At 34.4% G+C, this 24,371-nt stretch overlaps 1 protein-coding gene across 1 annotated transcript in view; it reads left to right on the top strand.

Annotated features, from left to right (window-relative positions):
- Positions 1-2,294: 2,294 nt before the first annotated feature.
- Positions 2,295-24,371, top strand: part of chst15 (carbohydrate (N-acetylgalactosamine 4-sulfate 6-O) sulfotransferase 15) — a 29,932-nt gene continuing 7,855 nt past the window's right edge. The window contains exon 1 of the mRNA XM_051134216.1: positions 2,295-2,406. The gene's annotated coding sequence lies outside the window, so the exon portion shown is untranslated. The remainder of the gene's footprint in view (positions 2,407-24,371) is intronic.

Raw genomic sequence — 24,371 nt, forward strand, 5'->3', positions numbered from 1 at the left:
TGTCATCCCCCATATTTAGTTTGACAAATGAAAAGTTACTGAATGAGGAGGACAAACCTCAAGTCTCTTCTCAATAACTTCTGGACTTGATGAATACTTGCAGTACAGCAAAATATATTTTGTAGAGAGTGACTCTTGGTTATTGTCTTACATCTGCGGTCTGACAAACTGCCAAGCCTGCTGTCTGAGTGCTAGAAAACAGATGAATCAATTTTGAACCAATCGATAACAATTATGTAATGACTTCTGTTCGAACTGCTCATGCTTCTTTTCACCACTGATTTGTTCTGGCAGCTCTACTGCAGTGAATTCATCTTGTATAATCATTCAGTTCTTTCTCCTGTTGGAAAAAGTATCTGTGGTCTGCCAAAGGTTTTAAGCTTTTGGTTTTACCATGTGCAGAACCACACACACTATCAATCTCAAAGCTCATGGTCCTTTGTGCATCCATCAAAGGGAAGATGAGTAGGGAGGATGTTTATTTTATTTGAATGCACACCATCTTGTAGACATATAAAAATAACTAGTGCAGTGCAAAGCTGGCTTCCTTTGCTAAAAACACTTTTCTGAATAAACTATGACTAAACATGACAGTCAATTAGAGCAAACACGAGGGAGACATGACGAAAAGCCAACATTGCTAAAGGGTTTGTGTTAAAATACATTAATCCGTGAATATGGGGGAAAGATAACCATATCACCTTTTTAAAGAAATTATACAATTTTTAAAATTTGCATATATTTCAGTTACACTTTATATGTGACCCTGGACCACAAATCCAGTCTTAAGTCGCTGGGTTTGTATGGGTCAAAATGATTGATTTTTGTTTTATGGCAAAAATCATTAGGATATTAAGTAAAGATCATGTTTCATAAGATATTTTGTAAAATTTCTACTGTAAATATATCAAAACTTAATTTTTGATTAGTAATATGCATTGCTAAGAGCTTCATTTGACAACTTTAAAGGTGATTTTCTCAATATTTAGATTTTTTTGCACACTCAGATTCCAAATTTTAAAATAGTTGTATCTCGGCCAAATATTGGTCTATTATAGCAAACCATACATCAATGGAAAGCTTTCAGCTGATGTATAAATCTCAATTTGGAAAAATTGACCCTTATGACTGGTTTTGTGGTCTAGGGTCACATATGTGACCAGTCGTAAGCCAGTTGTAAGTAGCAATGGTATATTTGTAGCCACAACACATTGTATGGGTCAAATTATCGATTTTTCTTTTAATGCCAAAAATCATTAGGATATTAAGTAAAGATCATGTTCAGTGAAGATATTTTGTAAATTTCTTACCATAAATATATCAAAACTTAATTTTTGATTAGTAATATGCATTGCTAAGAGCTTCATTTGACAACTTTAAAGGTGATTTTCTCAATATTTAGATTATTTTGCACCCTCAGATTCCAAATTTTAAAATAGTTGTATCTCAGCCAAATATTGGTCTATTATAGCAAACCATACATCAATGGAAAGCTTATTTATTCAGCTTTCAGCTGATGTATAAATCTCAATTTGGAAAAATGGACCCTTATGACTGGTTTTGTGGTCTAGGGTCACATATTTGACCAGTAGTAAGCCAGTTGTAAGTAGCACTGGTATATTTGTAGCCACAACACATTGTATGGGTCAAATTATCGATTTTTCTTTTAATGCCAAAAATCATTAGGATATTAAGTAAAGATCATGTTCAGTGAAGATATTTTGTAAATTTCCTACCATAAATATATCAAAACTTAATTTTTGATTAGTCATATGCATTGCTAAGAACTTATAGTTTGAACAGCTTTAAAGGCGATTTTCTCAATATTTTGATTTTTTTGCACCCTCAGATTCCAGATTTTCAAATAGTTGTATCTCAGCCAAATATTGTCCTATCCTAACAAACCATACATCAATGGAAAGCTTATTTATTCATTTATTGTCTTATTTATTGAGTTAATTATTGATTGTTTAGCGGAACTATCACTAAATTTAATTTCAACAGATTCATTGTTATAAAACAACGTCGTATGACTTCTCGCAGAATAACAGAGGTTACCTAAACCTTCATGTTTAATATTTCAGTCCAACAATTTTCTCTTCGATTCTGTTTTATTATTAATCTCAAGTAGATTGAGTTCATAAATAGCTGGGATTGGTGGGAGCGCAGCACATCAGTAGCAGCATGCGCCGTATCCCACCCCCTCCACTGACTGAACCCCTGCTGAACGAGAGAGAGAGAGAGAGAGAGAGAGAAAGAGAGAGAGGCATTGTGGTTGAATAGAGACAGAAAGGCTTTCATCAACTCAGTCGCTCAGAAAGTTCTCTATACCGCGGTCCTCCTTTACCGACATCAAACGCAAACATAAGCGTTCACTGGAATATTAAAACTGGACAAGTTGTCATGGTAAGTTTTCTGACTAGATTTTTTGACGGAAATGTTCGAGGGTTTACGTGTCTGAATCGGGTTAATAGATTTACCCAAATATTAGATGACAGAGAGGGGTTTTATATAGCGACGCTTCGTCTGACACTGACTGGATGTGAAAGCGTCAAAAAGATGATTTCTGAAACTAGTCCACTGAGAAGCGCTTCGTAAATAGCGGCTCTCATCAGGATTTTCACACGCACAATGTTTCATTCAGATCGATGGGATGCTGCTGTGACAGAAGATTCGCTGTGTGCGACCTCAGGCAAGTTCAACAGCATTATTAGCCTTACAAACATTTACCATGGTAACCACAGTTTACGCCAAAATACCATAGTTGCAGTTATTGTTAATGTAAAAGCGTTAATCAGAGGAGACCGGGGTCGGTCGGTACGATATTTACTTTGTTAAATATCTCTTGTGAAACAAACATCACAAGTCGTTGCAACAACATATACATTTATGTCACAAAATATTTAGGCTCTTAACTTTTGTGAATTAATGACCATGTTGTGCATTTCCAACCCATTTCAGGTTGAGGGGTTGGTTTGAGAAGTGTTAAAATACCACAGTTTTGTGAGGGCGGTAAACTAACAGCACTCAGCACACATTTTCACACTGTGATTATTTTGATTTAAAAGCCTGTTAAAATTCATTAGATATGATTCATCATAAACATTTTCACAGTCTTTGAAAAAAAAAAAAAAAAAAAAAAAAAAAAAAAAAAAAAAAACCTGCCAGACATTTACCACAGGCTTCTAAGCTTTACATCAAAATGTACTACAACTGATTTTAAACATCTTAATTTTTATAACATTTAGAGCTGAAGGGGTTAATTTAATAATCTTAATCAAATCAACCCTAGTGAAAAAGTAATAGATTTAAAATGCATTTATTTTATACAAAGTATAGGTCAAGTCTCTTAACATATGTGACCCTGGACCACAAAACCAGTCTTAAGTCACTGGGGTATAAAAAAAGGAAAAAAATTATAGATTTTCTTTTATGCCAAAAATCATTAGGAAATGAAGTAAAGATCATGTTCCATGAAGATATTTTGTAATTTTCCTACTGTAAATAAATCAAAACTTACATCGATGGAAAGCTTATTTATTCAGCTTTCAGATGATGTATAAAGCTCAATTTTGAAAAATTTACACTTATGACTGGTTTTGTGGTCCAGGGTCACATATTTACTGACATATCGCTTGAGACTTACTGATATAAAAATTGTAATTAAACTTTATTTGGAGTACTACTTGTGCACAGTGCACATTTCTTATAGTATTAATCCTAAAATATGTTTTAATGTCACTGTTGGTGAGAATTGTATGATTTTTAAATTATATCGGTTTTTAAATGCACAATATTAAATGTGTACCTTAAGTACGCTTGCAGTAGTTCCACTTTAGTACAATCGAATATACTTCAATATATCTTTAGTTGGACTTCAGCACTACGTCAGCACAATTAAAGTGTGTTAAATACAAAATTAGTCGTTTCTATTTAACATTCTTTAAATATACCAGTTTAGTATGCTAAAAGTACATTTGCAGGGTATTTTTTATTAAGTGGATAATATGTAAATATATTGTAATATACTTAGCATGAAATAAATGTATTTTAAATACATTTTAGTATATTTATTTTTCACTAGGGAATGAATGTGAATCAAGAGATTTTGCGATGGCAGCAAATACCTCAGAAATGAACCCTGATTAACCACACCCTTAAAAAAATTAATTATGTTTAATAATTTCAATTCTTTTTTGATGATGATGGCTAACACCAAGTTGCCAGTTATTGTAGATGCAAGTATTTTTGTGAAGGCTAGGGTTACCATGGAAAATTTTTGGAAGGGTTGACTATTGCTCTTCAACTGTTTTAGACACCTACAGTACAGCACACTAAACACACTTGTGTTTCTATAATTAATCGCACATCATTGAAAGTGATTTACCCATGTACAAACAGAATGTTATGACAAATTTCAGATAATGTTGGATTTACTATAGGGTTTAACCAATTTCCAGAGCTTGACTGTAACATCAGGCATTCCCACTTGCCGCCATACAGTAAGCTCCGCCCCTGACTATGATTTTAAGCCTGGGTTTAGACTGGGAAAGAGTAGTAGGAATGGTCTTCTATAGGAACAGCAGTGGATGTTCATAGAAGAACATGTCTCACTTGGTGATCATATTGTGCGTATTTCCCCCATGGAATATATTGAGAGCTATGTAAGAGAAAAGAACAGATGGATCTAGTCTTACATTATTCAACGGCATCAGGTTGCATCTACGAAATCCATGTTGAAACCTGTTGAAATCCACACTGTACCATGAAGCAACTGTTTATCTGGTTGTAGCTGGTTAGTTCTAACCAGCGATGAATTCAGAGCAATTTAAAGTGAAGGTTAGGATCATTTGGAGAATTCTCTATACCGGATTGATTGCTTTTTAGTAGTAGATATGTTAGAAATGAAAGTGTTGCTCTATTACCTCAGGAAATTGCCATGGAGTGCTTTCATGTTTGTCATGGCTACTGCACTCTGGAGTGTCTACAAGGCTGTGATGTATTAGTAATTGTTGGCACAAGGAGTGTGCATTGGATAGCTGGAGAGTCTCTTCCTTAGAAAGACATTCACCAGGCTCAGATCTTAACAGCTGCAGAATATATAACTTTGTGCTGAGTCAACATGCTATCCATACCAACAACCAAACCCTTCATCGCTATGACCCACTGTCTGCCTACACACATACAGTACACACAGACAGACAGTCTGACCCTGTGCCTGCAAGCACACACATACACTCATAGTCAGACAAACATGCATATACACACACTCAGACACACATTTCCATTTCACATGGCATAAAAGATTTATAGTATGAAGGGTCAGGTTTGTGTTTTTTATGAAGGCAATCATATTTCACTACAAAATACTACACTTGTGTCAAGAAGTAAACTTACCTTTTCTTACCTTCAGACTTTTCATTGGCAGCTAAGTAGGTTACAACCGCATGTGCTATTTTGTTTTTGTTATTAAGAAACAAATTCTGTTTATATACCATAAAGCAAATAGTGTTCGTACTATATGTTATATTGCATCCATTCACTTTGCATTATTTTCTATTTTAACTGTTAAATCAAAAGATGTCAGATTTTACGTCACGTTCAGTGGGATTTTTCTTAAATGGTTCGTTTGGTCTGCGATCATTTTCATAACTTTGATGCAATTCCGGGAACACCATAACAGGACATTTTGTATTATGGGGGCTTTTTATATAGTTCAGAGAGCTGAATCTCAGTAGTGGGAATCAGCAGAGTCTCTCAAACCTCACACTATAGGCCTTATTAACATTTCTCTTCCTTTTTCTCCTGAGTCACAAAACTTGGCCTGACAGGTAGACAGATGCCCTTTGGCTTCTGACATGGAGCTGTGTTTGTGTGCGTTTGTATTTACATGAATGTCTCCTTCATTCTTTCTATGTGTGTGTGTGTGCGTGGATTGATTGTGGCCGGCCCCTGGCAAAAAGGACCCCCCCGCCCCCATTTTTTTTTGGAAAATGAAAGCTGCCTCCCATAACCTTTGAGGAAAATAAAAGGGGATGAAAGTGGGAAAAAAGCAAATGAGAAAGAATTCAGTTATTTATGGCTCTTGTCATCTGTTCACTGGCAGGATTTATGCTCTATATGGGCTCTCTATTTTCTCTTTTTGCAATTTCATACCCCAGCAAATCAGATATTACACAGCTTTGAATTTTTAATATTGTGTGGTCTGTGCAAGATAGAAAAAGAGATCTTTTAAAAACTTTGAAAGAAGTTTAAATCAAGTAATGCAACTTTCATTCTACAAGAGATATGTCTTTGAAGCAAAAGTCCAAATGCTTGATTTTAAACAGTTCGAATCCCTTATAGATTAGAATATTTGTATGAATTTATATACATACAATAGTATATATCAGTTTGTGTGGTGGTGTTCTGAAAGGAGGTGGCAAAGTCCTTTTTTTATTTTATTTTTGAATTTTTCAGATCATTAATCAAATATGGTAAACATTGGTCACAGACACAATGATTTCACCAAGCTGATTACTCACTGAAAACTCCCACAGATCATGTTTTTATGTCTTATTTTTACATAACAAAGTGGTTTCATCTAAGTGTAAGTTCTTTACGTACTTTTTAAAATTAGTCTTCCCATTAACGGCATTATATTGTTAATTCAGACTGATTTGTGAATGCAGAATGTGCATGAACACAAGAGGCAGGATTTATTGCATTAACCAATCACAGCTGATTAGTCATAACCAATCATATCACGATGGAGGCATTGCCTCCTTTCTTGTGATTTCCTCCATTCATTCTCAGTTACCCCCCAACAAACTCACCGCATGCTTTAGCGGGTCTGTTAAAACTCAATAGGCTCAGGGGAGGCTAGAGAGATGTGGACTCTCGCTGTAACTTTACCCGGCGGTGTAATTTTTGCACAGTTTTTTCTCATCCAATTTTTTAAGGAGACACTGTATCGCTTGCCTCCTTGGAGGAAATGCCATTATTATATATCTACTACAATTCAAAAGTTTAAGGTCAGTAAGTAAAGTATTTTTTTTAAACTAAATTGTTAAAAGCATATTAAAAAAGCATATTAAAAAGTTGGCTTTGCCATCACAGGATTAAATTACATTAAAAATATATTAAAATAAAAAATTGTTATTTGAAATAGTTTCTGCTGTATTTTTGATCAAATGAATAAGCATAAAAACATAAAAAAATAAAAGCATAAAAACATAAAAAATCTCACTGTCCCCAAACGTTTTGAACAGTAGTGTATATAGTAAATAAATGTTTTTTGAATGCACATTTATAAATAAGTAATTAAAGAATAAAACATTACAATATATACATTTAAAAATGACAGCACTCAAACCATGTGGAAATCTCTTGTGGAGTTCATGCACACGCTTCAAGCATATGACAAATTGTGAACTTGACCTTAAACTCTCAAACTCAAATCATGCATTATATTGCAGGGCCACTTCCCCTTGCAGAACTTGCAGCCACTGTAGAGTTTAAGTGAACTCCATAGCAAAGACAAAGATACTTCCCTGAAATATTTCCAAACTTCACCAATTGTTAACATCAGCCAAGTCAGCGATTTACTTGGCCATCCGTGGGAATATAAACCGACATTGCCTCCAGCCATGTTGTGTATTTTAGACATGCTAACAGCATATCCTACAAGTATAGAAGACCATGAGTGCCATTGTAGAGTCATTTGTATGCAGTATTAACTTGCATGAGTGCTTTCTGCTAGTCTTAATGGTGTCGGTGTGAGTGGTATTAATCTCTTGTGTTGTGTTAGCCAGTCTTAATGGTGTAAGCCTGTCTGAAACCGCCAAATAGGGAGATGTGTCTGCCTGCCTCACTGCAGCTATAGTGAGCCTGTGTTAATGGTCTGCTGAGTTCAGTCATAAAATATTTCTGGCAAGTCTTAAGTGACCTTGTGACATTTACTGTAATGGACGTGCTACTCGCTCCATGCAATACTCTCTTCCTGTTTATTGCCTAATTGCTTAATTTGCTTCAGAGCTGCTTCAAAACTTTGATAATATTGATTCCCACCACAGATAGGAAAGGAAACAGAGTATGAGGGGGAGACAGAGTGATTTCAGGATAATGGCCCATTCCACCAGGATGATTCATCATGCAGGCACCTCTAGGGTTACGTTGCTTTACTTTTTGAAAATACAAACACACATTTACTCGTTTGTACAGAGTGTTCCTGAAATAATGTTTTAACTTATAAGCTTACATAAGCCTAGTCAGATTTATGGTTGCTTTATGTAAAAAAAAACTGAACTGTAAAAAATAAACTTTAGCGAGCTGCTGTAATGTACTTCCTGGCCGATCACTCTGTGGCTACTGTATAAGATTAAATCTGAGGGAAGTATATCATTTATGCATACTCCTGCCCAGTGCCTTGGCTCAGTAGCTTAAACGCCCAACTTCATTTCATTCCAAGCAAAGAGATATCTTGATTTAACAGTTTGTCTCTGCATGTTGATGCTCTTGTCATCCTAAACATAGTCTCAGCCACAGACGGCACACCTACGGACCGCCCACAGTCCGCTCACTGACCGTCTGATGCATATTGGACACAAAGCTGGAATGTACTTTCACAACCTGGCAAGCTGCTATCTGATTGGCTGGCTCTGTGCAGTTCAGGGTACACAGGTTTTTTTTTACTCAGTCCAGCTGCAAGCAAAGTCGTGTTTACAAGCTACCGGATTCAGGAAGTGCTTTTGAGGATAAAATAATCGCTGGCAAGTCAAGTAACATTTATATTGAATTTACAGATAATGACAAATCAGCTTTACAGTAATAAACAGAAAAATAACAATATACCTGTATGTTGAGAAGTCCGTTGATTATGAAACGACTTCAGTTTCAGCTATAAAACAGCTCTACCGAAACCTATGGTGAAATACAATTATAATTTTTATTAATATTTTGAATTAGTTTTTAGTTTTAGATTTTTGTTTTCACTTTAATTTTAAAGTACTACTAATGCTGTTGTTTTTTATTTTTAAATATGTCTATATAGTATTCATTAATATTTATTTCAGTTTTAGTTTTTTTAGTACATCAAGATAAACTAAGTGAAAATGAGAAATTAATTTATTTATATTTATTATTATTAATTTATTGTTAATGTATTTATTTATATTTCAGTTAAGATTTATTTTATTTTAAGTAATAAAATTGTTTTATGTTTTTAGTTTTAGATAACTATAATAACCCTGCACATTTAAATGAGTAAAATCTTTTTTTTTAATATTATTAATGACTATTAATATTATTGATATAATTCTATTTTCTATTCTAAATACAAATAAAACAGTAAAAATGTTTTATTTTAATATTTTAAAATTAAAACTAAAATGAACCCTTTTAAATGCTACAAGTTAATTAATGTGCATTTTTAAAAGTAAAAAAATTTACAATTTTGTAATAAATTTATAATGTACAGCATGAAACACATATTCATCTTGAGATTTGCTAGATCTGTGTTATTAAAATATTTAAAGATTAGCTCTAAGTGAATGTTAGATGATGACAATTGTAAACTAAATGCAAAAACAGAAAAAAATGAACATGCGATCATGAATTTACACATATTTATTTACACACACACACATTTATTTCTTTTTAATTTTTAGTTTTTTTATGTTATGGTAAAGCAAGAAAATCAGTCAGACAGTCTCTTCCTGTCTTAGTAGACAGTTCTTCGCTAGAATAGGTTGGAATGAGGACCAGACCTCTTTTTAATCAGAGATTTGGCTACGCAAGGCTATGCAAACCACAAACAGGGAGACATTGGCCTTCCTAATGCCCCCTTCCCCCAATAAAGGGTATTTATAGCACCTGCTCTGGGTAGTGAATAGGTATTATCAACAGACACAGAATTAGATCAGATTAAATCCTAATATGATTTTACTTGAGGCGTCAGGCCCCCTGAGGTTCAGTTCTGCTCTCAGTCTTTCATGTCTATTTGGAGCAGAAACATAAACATTGTGCAGCAGTATCAACGGAGGGACGACGGCCTCTGAGAGAGTTCACTTCTCCCCCTCTCTCTTCTGGTCATCTGTGCCAGGAGCTTTGGTCTGCTGCCCTCTTTAATGATGCATGGAACATTAGCCAGCCACTATCCCAAGATAGGACGAGGCCGATGCCATTCTCTGGTCAAAGAGGCTGCATTGTTTGGGTTCAGAATAGCATGGTCTACTGAGAAACGGGAGAACAAAGTGTGCTGTCTGTCGAGTTTGTTTTCTAAAATTGCCACCACAATTGTAATTTGTGATTGTGATTTAATGTATTTAATATTCAAGCACATTTCTGCCATGCAAAGTGATCGATAGGCAGACGAAGTTAGAAGTGATTTCCATACATTCAGGTTGTTCTAACTGTTAAAACAACGAACACTTGTAATCATTTTTGTACACAGTTATGATTACAGCTCCATATATTTCACTTCACTCTGGATGTAACAAGCTTGCTTGGCAGCTCAGCCAGCACGAAATTGGACTTTCCTTTGGGTAAGAATCCCGTGAAAAACATGATTTGTGATGAAAGAGCTGAAAGATGAGAGATCAAAAAACAAACTAAGACGGCATGCTTGCAATTTCATTTTTACGTCATATTCCTACTATCCGGTAGATTTAGGTGTAGTGCAAATGGTACGTTATTTTAACACGTCATGGAGCATAAGAGTTATAGCACCACTCGACTGACATTTCAAGTCAGAACTGTGGTGACATGTATAAAACCAAACTTTCCACAGGTTTGTTTTCGTTATAAAATCAGGTTGTTTTTTTCACTGACATTTCAGTGAAAATTATAGAAGTTTGTTTCTGCCATGTAACTGTGAGATATAAAATCAGAATTTAAACTTGCAGTTTTGAGAAAAAAAGTCATAACTGCGAGAAAAAAAGTTTTTGTCTTTTATATTTTTTTAGTTAGTAAACAAAGAAATTGTGAGATAAATTGTGGAGATGTAAATTTAGAATTTAGAGAAGAAAGCCAATTGCAAGATATAAAAATTAAGATTTTTGAGTTTATATCTCACAGTTCAGATTTTTTTCTTAAAATTGTGATTTGTCAATTAAAAAATCACAGTAGTTTATAGATAGATATATAGATAGATACAAATATTTTTTTAAAAAGATCATCATGATAAATCAGCATTGATAGCCCTAAGTAGAAATAAACAATAAATACATAATTAAATAAATAAATAAATAAATAAACAAACTCGGAATTGTGGAAAAATGAGTTTATGTCTTGTATAAATATATCAGATTTTTTTTTTTCTCAGAATTGTGAGGAAAAGGTGTGAATTGTCAGAAAAAAGTCACAGTAGTTGAAAGATAGATAAATAAACAAAAATAAATAAATAATTTAAATTTGCTAATTATTTAAATTCTAACATGTTGTTTTTAACAATATTAATACATAAAGTAAGATAGATAGATTTAAAAAAAGATCATTTTAAATCAGCATTGATAGCCCTAAGTAGAAATACACGATAAATAAATAATCAAGCAAGTATAAACAAACAAGCAAACAAACTCAGAATTGTGGAAAAATTTTTTTGAGTTTATATCTTGCAATTCAGATTTTTTTTTCTCAGAATTGTGAGAAGTGTGAATTGTCAGATAAAAAAGTTGCATAGATAGATAGATAGATAGATAGAAATATATTAAATAAATATCATCATGATAAATCAGCATTGATAGCCCTAAGTAGAAATACACAATCAATAAATAAATACATAAATAAATAAATAAACAAACAAACTCAGAATTGTAGAAAAACAATCAAAATCTTTGAGTTTATATCTTGCAATTGAGTTTATATCTTGCATAAGTGTGAATTGCCAGATAAAAAGTTAATAAATAAATAAATAAAAAATAAATGAATAAAATAGCTAGATAGCACATAGTTTTGTTAAATACATTTCTTCAATAGTGGGTAAACATATAAATAGTATTTTTCAAAAATCAGATCACATTTTAATAGTGTCTTTAGACATGAAAATATTTAATTTAGAATGTTGTTACTTACTGAAATAACAGCACTGTTTTTACAATATTAATACATAGCTCCCTTGATATTTTAGCAAGAAAATCTCTTTGTAAGGAACACATTTTATTTTTAGTTCTTTGAAAAATGCTGGAGATCAATAAAAACATAACAAAGGGAAGGAAAAGAAAAACAAGAATGTATTGTGATAGGTAAAACCTTGTTTTTAAATAAAATGAAAGCTGCCTTTCATAACCTACATTCAGGGGTGGAGAAACATAAAAGAAGAGGATGAGAGACAGAAAAAAAAAATAAAGTAAATGAGAAAGGATTCTCAGAGTTATTTGTAGCTCACGTCTGTTCATTGGCACAACGGATGCTCTATAACGAATCTCCCAGCCCTCTGTTTTCAATTTGTATCTCCGCTCTTTATATTGTAAGTCCCAGGCAGCAGATTTAATTAAGAATCCAGTCCAATACATCGTTTATTTATGAGATAAATTCAAGTGGCTGTTATCTGACGGTATAGAATCGGCGTGACTTCGCATTTTTATGCGCAACTGCACTGCTGACATTTGCTACATATTATCCTTGTGAATTGTGCATTGGGTTGGTAACAAAGAATAGGCTATTGATTAACTGGCAAGAGGAACTCGGATCTATTGTTGTACTGTGTGCATATCTGGGACATAAAAGGTCTAGGAAGAGGTGTCCTGAGTTTCCCATCAAGCACACAATAGTGTCTCAACAGTGCATTGTCAGGAAACACAACTGTTAAACGCATGACCACAGAGCTGATAATTATAGTGAAACTTTAAATGCAACATTTTTTACAAAATAAATAAATAAGAAAACAAAATAATGAATTAGAAGTTTTTAAAATATATTTTTGATCATTTTTTCCAAAAATCTATTTAACTGTAGTTGAATGAGAGTGTGAAAAATGCCGTTGTAATCATCTTAATAAAGATGAGTTCGCTCTCTCTTCTTTGCTTCATAACAGAGAAGTGTTTATTCACGCAGGCTGCCGAATGAAGCACCTGAGGGAACTTCTCTTCTCTCATCTCTGTTGTTTAATTACACTTCTTTTCTTCTGCGCTACTGCTCTTTTCAGCGTGGATTACATAAACAGCTCTCCCCAGCTTCCTTGCTCTGGTGCTACACACGCTGCACAGCATAAGACAATAAAGCCTTCCATCAACGCACTGACAGTCTGAAATCCACAGTAAACCACATGCCTCGTGTTTCAAGCGCTGAGACACAAACATCTTCAAGCTGCAAAACAAATCTGCCAAACTGAACATGAGACTGTCATCATATATATATATATATATAGATGCTGGAGTATCAGAGAGGGAAATAAAGGGGCATTGAGAAAGGCCTACTTCAGTAAGAGTTCACATAACATCACCCATAAGCACATCTGTCTGCCAGATGGGTCCCAAATTACACAAGATGTCGCTAATAATAACTGCTGTCTTATTTATGCACTTGTATTTATCAGCTTAGGAAAACGCAAGTAGCATTTTAATGAGAAAAGTTCAGGTTTTACTGACCTGGCGCGATAAATAGCCAGTGCACAGTGTTATAATTTAGCATCACATGGTTTTGAAGTGACAAAAATAATCATTTAGCAAGTGATTTAGTAACGTTTTGCATGCAAACTTAAACAAAATAGAATATCTTGGTAGTTATTGTGGACGTTCATTGATTAAAGATGTCATTTGGGGGGGTGGGGGCGGGGGGTGTCATCATAAAAGTGCATAATAAAAGGGGAGTGTCAGTGCAAATACCTTACATTGCACTCACAAAGTAATCTGTCAAGCCTGAAAATAATTTCAGAAACTGAGCATGAAAATTAATATGACTGAACGGCAGGTATTAATCTGATTTGGGTTGTGCACTGGCTGCTGTCACTATGATAAAATGGAGACATTAAGAACAGAGAACACATAGATGATGTACACTGCTTGATTGCAAATTCATTTCTAAGATTCTGATATGCAAATATTTTATTAAAGGGTTAGCTCACTCAAAAATGAAAATTCTGTCATTAATTACTCACCCTCATGTCGTTCCAAATCCATAAGACTTTCGTTTATCTTTGGAACACAAATTAAAATAGCTTTGATGAAATCTGAGAGCTATTTTAACGATGTCCTTACTACCTTTCTGGGCCTTGAACTTTCAGTTGCATTGCTGCACTCTAAAAAATGCTGGGTTAAAAACAACCCAACTTGGGTTATTTGGCAACCCAGCACTGGGTAAATATTGGACAGAACACATGCTGGGATATTTTGACCCAGCTGGTTGGGTTAAGTGTTTTTACCAAACATGCTGGGTTATTTTTTTTTAAGTCAACTATTGTTTAAAAATTATTATATTGCTGGCTTAAAATGGACTGGAACTTATAAAAATACACACAGAATTACTAGAGGCAACAACAATAATCAAAAGATGAACATTTATTATTAAGCAAGAACACATGGACAAGACAAATTGAATTTATTTGGGTGAATACAGCATCGTTTATAATATTACATAAATTAAAACTCATTTAACAAGCATTTTAGACATAAAAAATGTAACATTTAAAAGTAGTACTTTCATTTTAGTTCATTCAACCATTCTCTGTACTGCTTTTTACCGAAATGTGCAATTTCTTGTGCCGGTGTGTCACCGAAATCTGAGTTTGCCGGGGTAACCGTGAACTTCGTTCTACTTGTAGCTGAAAGATCCTGTGACTGACTCTAAAACTTGCCCATAAACAAACAGTACTGAGATTAAAGAACATATTTTAATATCAAACTAAACTTAACTCAGTGCAATAACTAATAAAATCCATTTATTATATGCATGGCAAAAGACGTTTCCATCCTGCGAAACAACCGCTGCTGACGCAGCTGACTGGCATCTCATCCTTATGTTGCGTTGTGTAAAATAATACAATTTACAACACTTTATAAATTATAGAAAATGTATACCCTGTAAACCTTTATTTCGCTAAAGTAGTGCACCAAATCCGAGGTGTTGAGAACCTATTTCTCCTGTAGAGGACTCAAAAAGCCCGCATTTGGGTTAAAAATAGCACCCTTGGTAAAAATATTAAAAATAACCCAATAAAATGACCCAACAAGTTGAACCCAGCATTTTGGGGTTAAAACAAATAACCCAGCACCTGGGCAAAAGTATTAAAAATAACCCAATAAAATGACCCAAGTTGAACCCAGCATGAGCACCTGGGTAAAAATAAGCCAATAAAATGACCCATCAAGCTGAACCCAGCATTTGGGTTAAAAAAACAACCCAGCACCTTGGTAAAAATATTAAAAATAACCCAATAAAATGACTCAACAAGTTAAACTCAGCATTTGCTTTAAAAAATAACCCAGCATTTTTTAGAGTGTGTCTATGCATGGTCAGAAAGCACTCGGATTTCATCAAAAATATGTTCATTGTGCTCTGAAGATGAACGAATGTCCATAGAAGGTTTGGAATGACATAAGGGAGAGTAATGAAGAGAGAATTTTTGGGTGAACTAACCCTTAATTACATTTAGCACAAAAAATGATTGCTAAATGGAATACATTATATTTAGCCCACTATTTCGAAAAAAAGAAAAAAAGAAAACTGCAATGTATAAATTAGTCTTTCCAGATTCCATACAGTACTTCCTACTGACCTATCAGCCTTGTTTAATCAAACTTGTCAAAGTGTTTTCTAGCTCTACAGTGATAGATGACGGGGTGTGCACAGAACCAGTTCTTGTGTATTGATATTAAAGAGATAATTCACCCCAAAACAAAATATTACAGACATGTTGAACCATGTTTTTGCCCATGCAATGGCTTTCGCTATATGGACAAACAAAACAAAGTTTTTTACAGTAGCTTCTTTTGTGTTAGGTTCACTTTAGGGTACACTGTCTCTGTCATTAACAGTGAATTTAATTTATGTATCTTTGTCTATTTTACCATTCTCTTCAGGGAGAGCTGTTTTTATATGCTGTCTAGTGCTGAGAAGGGAACTACAGCATCTGAGGTTTTTCACAGTGTGACTGTATTAATTGAACTGTCAGTCTCAAGGCTTTTTCCGGGTTGTGTTTGTCAGATGTCACACCACATCCTTGTACCCAGAGCTTTCAATCATAATGTCTTTTGATACACACTAAGTATTTGTTTTCTTTTCCATTTCATTTGCAGGACATTTAATCAGCACAGTCACTGGAAACAAGAAAATCATGCATTAAGGGATAGGTTTACTTCCAGAATAAAAATTTCCTGATAATTTACTCACCCCCATGTCATCCAAGATGTTTATCTCTTTCTTTCTTCAGTTCTTTTTGACTAAGGAAAGAAAGACATGAACATCTTGGATAATAAGGGGAGTAAATTATCAGTACATTTTTATTGTGGAAGTGAATAAATCCTTTAATATTAAAGACATGCAACCTATGATACATGTCCCAGACTTTCAGTTTATTTTTTTTTTAGTATTTGCTATTCTCTAACTTTATAAATAATTAATTTTAAACAGATAATGCCAGTATATGTAGTGGGACAGGTTCCAAACCTGTATGAACTTAAAGAATGTTGGTAACCGAACAGTTGCTGGTAGCCATTTATTTCCTTTCAACAGCTTGAATTATTATGCTAATTGAATGTATGGACTATGTGCACAAGCGCATCGTCAAACTCCTGCTGTCTCCAGAAGTCGGGATACCAGTTTTCGGTTTACTTTCGCGTTGCTTGAAATGTCTTAAAAGTACTTATCATGGAAACCATTTAAAATAATATGTGAAACTAAATGTAATGCTTTTGGACACTTAATTGCATGTTAATCGTAATTAAATGAAAATGTACACTTTTGTTGAACCACTTAATTACATCATTTAATTTCACAGTTACTTCTAAAAATTTTATTTGATATTACTAATTAATTAGTATAATTCTGATATTGATAAGAACAAGATCTTTTTACTTTTACTCTAACTTAAAAGTATATATCATGAAACTAACATGATACTATAATTAACATGATAGGAAAGTGACGGTAATCTAAATGTAAACATTAGGGAATGCACAATTAAATATTAAATGTTATATAAACAATGATGATGATGATAAAATAAAACTCTAGTATTGCACACTTTTTTCCTAAAAGTTAAGTTTGAAATGCAACAATAATTGGCTCCAGCAGTATCACCACAGATTTTATTAGGCATGCCTGTGGCAGCTAAAAGCCATTCCAGCTAAAAACGCTTAATTTGCCATCACTACTTACTGTTTTCATTATATTTGAGTTACATTATGAATGACCTTAACGGAACAAGTGTGCATAACCCGACTGGGGACCAGCAAGGTAAACTCACTTGCCAATTTTAGCAACTTTTTTTCATTGCATACTAATTTAAGAGTTATATTAAACATGAATTACCTCAGCAAAATCCCTGGGAACAATACAAACGCTGGGTTATTAAAGCAGCAAGCTTATAAATGTTGGCTTATCAATCCTAGCTTCACCAACTGTTGTTTCTGCTTTCCTCATGCTTGTAATCTTATTGGCTAGCACAATGATCTGACAATGACTTCACCTGTGCCCTGATCTTTATTAGAAACTGAGAAAGGTCAACACAACTGATAATACAATTATTACACACACACACAGTCTGCGTTTAAAATGAACACACTGTGACCTAGCTTAGCCACTACACATTAGTTTCAACTATTTCAAATAACTCCAACACATGTCAGAGCCATCTAAATACTGACATTCTGGGCGACGCAAAGTAACTTCTGGAAACAGCAGAAGTTCGACGCTGCACTTGTGCACATAGTCCATTAAATGAAGTTCCAAACGTAGGTTCGGGACGAGCCTTATCATTTAGTCCTGTCAATCATCATTATGAGCCTATATAAGCAGCTCTCATTGCACCATCCCAGTGTCAGTTCTTCTGGCATCCCTCCACCTCCCCTTCTCCTCCTCTATTTCTGCGATTTTCCCTCTAGGTAATATCGCAATTGGGGGTTGAACTCAGCACTCAAACCAAGCCTCGGGTTCGAGCCTCCATTAAGGACAGCAAGCCAAGTTTGTTTTACCATTGCCCATCAGGACTGGATGGGCAGGCAAGCTCATGAAATAAAACAAAAAGCAAAACAAAAGCATTTTGACCTTGAATGTTGCTATGTACTGTAGTTGTCAAAATGTTTTGTTGAGCATTTTTGGATCTATGTTGGTATTTCAGAACAGCTTTAAAGCTTTAACAATGTAAACACATACAGCTAACCAAACAAGCCTACTTCTCTTTTCCTAATAAGAGATCAGAAAAAACGGAGTAGGAAGAAGATGAAACAAAAATGAGTGAGGGTAAAACAGAGATGTGACACTGTCACCATGCTTTGAATAGGTGACTTCAATGAATATATAACCAAGTGCATCAGCACAGATTATTCAGTTTGATGTAATAAGTATATTCTAATATAACTGACTGACGCCATTTCAGACTCGGCTCCGCTGAGCTTCATTATTCATCTCTATTGGCTGCCGCATTCGTTCATTTCCTCTCACTTGTACGGACTGTGCAATAGATGTTATCCCTGCATGTTTTCCCTCTATTGACACTGCACAAATGGAATGTGTACTTGTTAGTCCATGTGTGTATGTGTTTGAGCTTGTGTGTATTAGAGGGGAATTTAGATTAACTCGGAAAGAGATGATAGCAAGCGTTTTGCTTTCTGTGTCTTCTTTAAGCTGGAGAGCTGGATTGTAATTTCACACACAAACTGACCCACATATGCAACTAAGAGTGCATAGATAGATAGATAGATAGGTAGATAGATAGATGCTGGGGTGGGCGATATACTAGTATCCACAATAGTCATATATCTTCTGTTGCTCCTACTGCTATGTTGCTCCTCATCATTTTCCCTTGTGTCTGTGTTTCTCTCTGTGGTATATTGTGGGCTCCAACTTGAGCTACTACTTTCCTCCCCAGATCCTTGGCATTCCCTTCCATCCACCCGGATCCATTCCCGCATACTCTGATCCGTTAGTCATGGCACTGGCTGGCACAGACAGAGCAGCCACTGTGCTTGGAGGCAAAGATCCTCGCAGCCCTGCCACCGTCTTTATATGACTCTAGAAATGAGTGAGGGAGGGGATAAAGAGAGTCATATGTGAAAGATGTCCTGTAGCGCACTCATAAAGGAACATCACAGCACCCTGACATCAAACAGTCCTTCAAGTGTAGGATAGTATATTTGGGTTGTCCACTGACCAACCTCACATAGCAACAATCGTTCAGTCAGAGGTTAAGACTTGTATGGCCAAAATAAATTTTAGTTTTTGATATATCTGGTATATTATAAAACTTGAAAACTTTATAACCTGCTGCCATTAAAGGAGAACTCCACTTCCAGAACAATTCACAAATCATTTACTCACCCCCTTGCCATCCAAGATGTTCATGTCTTTCTGTCTTCAGTCGTGAAGAAATAATGTTTTTTGAGGAAAGCATTTCAGGATTTTTCTCCATATAATGGACTTCATTGGTGGCCCGATTTTGAACTTCCAAAATGTAGTTTAAATACAGCTTCAAAGGGCTCTAAACGATCCCAGCCGAGGAAGAAGGGCCTTATCTAGCGAAACAATTGGTCTTTTTTTTTTGGAAAATAACAATTTGTATACTTTTTAAGCACAAAAGCTTGTGTGGCACAGGCTCTGTGATGTGCGTTCACATACTACTGAATGCGGAACGTAGGCTGGACCACAGACCCAGTGTTTACAAAGCAAATAGTTTACAACGATGTCAGACTGAAGTTGTAGGAGTTTTTTGACCTACTCTTTTGAGCCGGAGTACACAGACAATGAACTTGTGGTGATTCAAAGACGTGATTCGTAGTAGTGATGGGAAGTTCGGATCATTTTACTGACTCGGACCTTTGAGTCTCGTTCAGCAAAATGAACTAATCTTTTTTTCGAGTCATTTCGTTCATTTTAGCAAAATCTGCATCACGTGACAGCCCCATAAGATGAACGAATGACTCGAAAAAACCCGAAGACTCGAAACAGGTGAACTAATTCCAGCACAGAACATAATAGGATGTTGCGCATACACGACTGAACGAATCACTCCCCCGAGACGACTCGTTCTTCCCGAGTCACATTAAAGATTCGTTCAAAATGAACGAAATGAACCCGAGGACGTGCATCCCAGAGCCTGTGCTACACGAGTTTTTGTGCTTAAAAAGTATACAAATTTTTATTTTTTGAAAACAATGACCGATCATTTCACTAGATAAGACCCTTCTTCCTCGGCTGGGATCGTTTAGAGCCCTTTGAAGCTGCATTTAAACTGCATTTTGGAAGTTCAAATTTGGGGCACCAATGAAGTCCATTATATGCAGAAAAATCCTGAAATGCTTTCCTCAAAAACCATAATTTCTTTATGACTGAAGACAGAAAGACATGAACATCTTGGATGACAAGGGGGTGAGTAAATTATTTGTAAATTGTTGTTCTGTAAGTGGAGTTCTCCTTTAAACACAATAGAATTTAAGAAAATCTAACTTATAGATCGCTGAATGAATTAAAATTATTTTTTTTATGATACAAGTTTAATTGCATCCAAAATACAAGTTTTTGTTTAGCTAATATATGTGTGTGTACTGTGTATATTTATTAAGTATATATAAATACACACGCATACAATATATTTTTTGATTGATATAATTAATATTATATACAATATATTTAATATATAAACATAACAGATTTTTCTTGAATATATACATGCATGTGTGTGTATTTACATATACATAAATATACACAGAACACACACATATATTATGTAAACAAAAACTTTTATTTTGATCATGATTAATCGTTGCACAACACTAATCAAAACAGAAATAAAAATTAAATAAACTAAACTAAAACACAAAAAGCTACAACTAATCTAAAAATAACAATGATATAGTGAAAACAAATGAAAATTGATCAAATTGAAAAGATCAATTAGAAAAATTGAAGTAGTAGTTCACTCAAAAAAAAGAACAGAAAAAGAAGAATTTCATAAATCTATATGTTTTTGTTTCCAATCCAATGTTGTTTGGACCCCATTGACTTGTATGGACAAAATTGTTTATGTTCCGCAATATAAAGCAAGTCATTCAGGAATTGGAATGTCATGAGAGTTAGTAAATGTTACCAGGATTTCCATTTTTGATGGAAATATGCCTTTTAAAAGTCTATACTATGACCCACAGTTTTTAAAAATAATGCTTGGTGACAGAAATTACACACTTAAATTGTTAAGTATGTAATTTATGACAAAATTTTCATTTTAGCATAAACTGTCCCTTTTACCTGTAAGGAGCTTGTGTCCGCTTTGCGTTAACAACATCAGAAACATCAATAGGCACATACTTTGTAGAGCTCTTCACTTGTGGTTTTGATTGACAGGTATAATGATGGAGCTTCTCAGTAATGAATCATTGAGCTGTGGACTGCTGTGGCATTCCCGCAGTGAGTGCTCATTTCAACACTAACGCATCCTCTCGCTGTCCCGGACTCCTCCTCTACTTCAGTCAAATCTGTAATGAAAACACACTTACAGATGCCTCACCTCCCCACACTTAGAGCCGGGTTTGTTATTCTGAAATGTATTTAAAGTGACAGCACGCGTCAGCCCAACTCCGTGCTAAAGTCATCAGAAATTTAACGCTCGTGCTTAAAATAGACACCCACGCTGACAGCGTCGGAGGTCCTCATTGCTACGGTTTACCTCAAACTCTTATTTTCGAGACAGATAGCGAGACCTCACTTATTGCCAATAAACGTGACTCGGACGCACAATCTGTCAGTGGAATGTCGTTTAAGGTCATTGTACAAATACAAACACTCGCAGAGTCTATTTTCCATAGCAACACGGATCAATGACACCTGCCTTCATCTCCATGGGAACGCACATGTCCTCCTTTGACTACCTTCCCTCTCTTTTTCTTTCATTAATCTCACCCTATTTCTCTATTTCTCACTCTCTCTCTCTCTCTGAGCCTTATACAAACCATTTATTTCCCTGCACAAATAGGAAATTATCTATAATTTATGAGCCCCACATCTATTTATTAGTTCAGCATGGATTACTGTGGTCTGTGTGGGCTTCGCTAGAGTCACATTTCTGTTAATGATCTCCCCAAGGTAAATTTAACCACAATTAGGCGGTAAATAACAGCCCTGAACTGTCTGATGAAATGATGAAGGCAAACCCCTACACCAGAGGATCCAACAGGCCCTTTAATTTGCCAGAATAAATGGAAGAAAGCAAAACAAGACAAACAAATTGATTTTTTAGGTTTTCAAAAGCCCTGCTCTAGAATTTCCAACCCTGCACACTCGGCAATAACATGTCGTTAGGTCTACATTGAGGAGAAATGCTTTGTTGTTAATTTTTATGTTTTTTTTTTTTTCCCCAACCTGACTCATGCCAGTCGTAGGAAGAGATGAGTAGGAAGCGTCCTTGAGTTTAATATAAACACACAATTAAAAGGAAAATATATAATTAATACATACCGGCCCTGAACATTCACTTTCGGATATTTATCAAGAATGAAGCCATTCGTTTACTAATACAGAAAACTATCATTATTACTATAATAATATAAAGTAACGTGAATATGGCATTATATAGATTTTTATTTTTATACCAATATATTTGTGATATGTAAACCTAATGAAGTGATAAACAACTATATACACTACCAGTCAAAAGTTTTTGAACAATAAGATTTTTAATGTTTTTAAAAGAAGTCTCTTCTGCTCACCAAGCCTGCATTTATTTGATTCAAAGTACAGCAAAAACTGTAAAATTGTGAAATATGTTTACTATTTAAAATAACTGCTTTCTATTTTAATATATTTTAAAATGTAATTTATTCCTGTGATTTCAATGGTGAATTTTTAGCATCATTATTCCAGTCACATGATCCTTCAGAAATCATTCTAATATTCTGATTTGCTGCTCAAATAACATTTATTATTATTTCTATTATTTTTAAAACAGCTGAAATAGAAATCTTTTGTAACATTATAGTCTTTATCATCACCTTTGATCAATTTAAAGCATGCTTGCTAAATAAAAATATTATTTAATATTAATAAATATCCCCCCCCACAAAAAATCTATTAATCAAAGGATCCTGAAAAAAGGTACTCAACTATTATTAATATTGATAATAATATTAATAATAATAAATGCTTCTTGAACAGCAAATCAGCATTTTAGAATGATTTCGGAAGGATCATGTGACTGAAGACTGGAGTTATGATGCTAAAAATTTAGCTTTGATCACAGGAATAAATTACATTTTATAATATATTCAAATAGAAAGCAGTTATTTTAAATAGTAAAAATATTTCACAATATTACTGCTTTTGCTAAACTAAACTTACTAAATCATGTGACACTCAAGTCTGGAGTCATGGCTGGCGAAAATTTTGCTTTTCCATCACAGAAATAAATTACATTTTAAAATCTACTAAAAAAAAAAAAAAAGATAACTGTAATAATATTTCACAGTATTACAGTTTTTACAGTATTTTTAATCAAATAAATCAGCGTAAGAGACTTCTTTCAACAATATTTAAAAATTTTACCAACCCCAAACTTTTGTACAGTGTGTATACTTGTTTATACCTGTTTTTGACTTCCATTTCATGTGTTCAGGTCCTTAAGGAAACCCCCAGTATTAAACTTGTATGGCTTAATAGAACATAAATGATGTCTCTTACTGAAATATGTAGTAGAAACCCAATGAAAGATTTACGTTATTTAAAAAAATCCACTTATGCTGTTTTATACGTATTTCGGACTATTCAGCGTCATTATTTCAGTGGTATGAAATGGTTGCACTCGTTGAGCTACTGATACTACCTGTTGCTATTTTTACCACAACACAACTTGGAAAATAAAAAGGCTTAAACTAAATGCTGTACCATAGATTTTCCCAGAACAAAGACATGGGTCTTTAGGAAATTGTATTTGTTCACAGGCATCTTCTCATTCTTTTCCCCTCATTTTATCACTAGGAAAGCAGTGAAGACTTGCATCACTTCTCTTGTTGCACTTCAACAGAAAATTACTGCCAAAGCCGCACAATGTGGCATCGTATCAGTATTTTATTTTCCAAGTTGTGTTGTGGTAAAAATAGCAACAGGTAGTGCCAGTAGCTCACTGAGTGCAACCATTTTACCTCATTGAAATAATAATAGTCAAAAATAGGTAAAAAATGATGTGAAATTTTTAAATAAGATAAATCTTTTATGGGTTTTCTACTACAGTTTTCAGTAAGAGACATCATTTA

Source organism: Labeo rohita, chromosome 17, assembly GCF_022985175.1.
Source record: "Labeo rohita strain BAU-BD-2019 chromosome 17, IGBB_LRoh.1.0, whole genome shotgun sequence".
In the NCBI taxonomy this organism is placed as follows: Eukaryota; Metazoa; Chordata; class Actinopteri; order Cypriniformes; family Cyprinidae; genus Labeo; species Labeo rohita.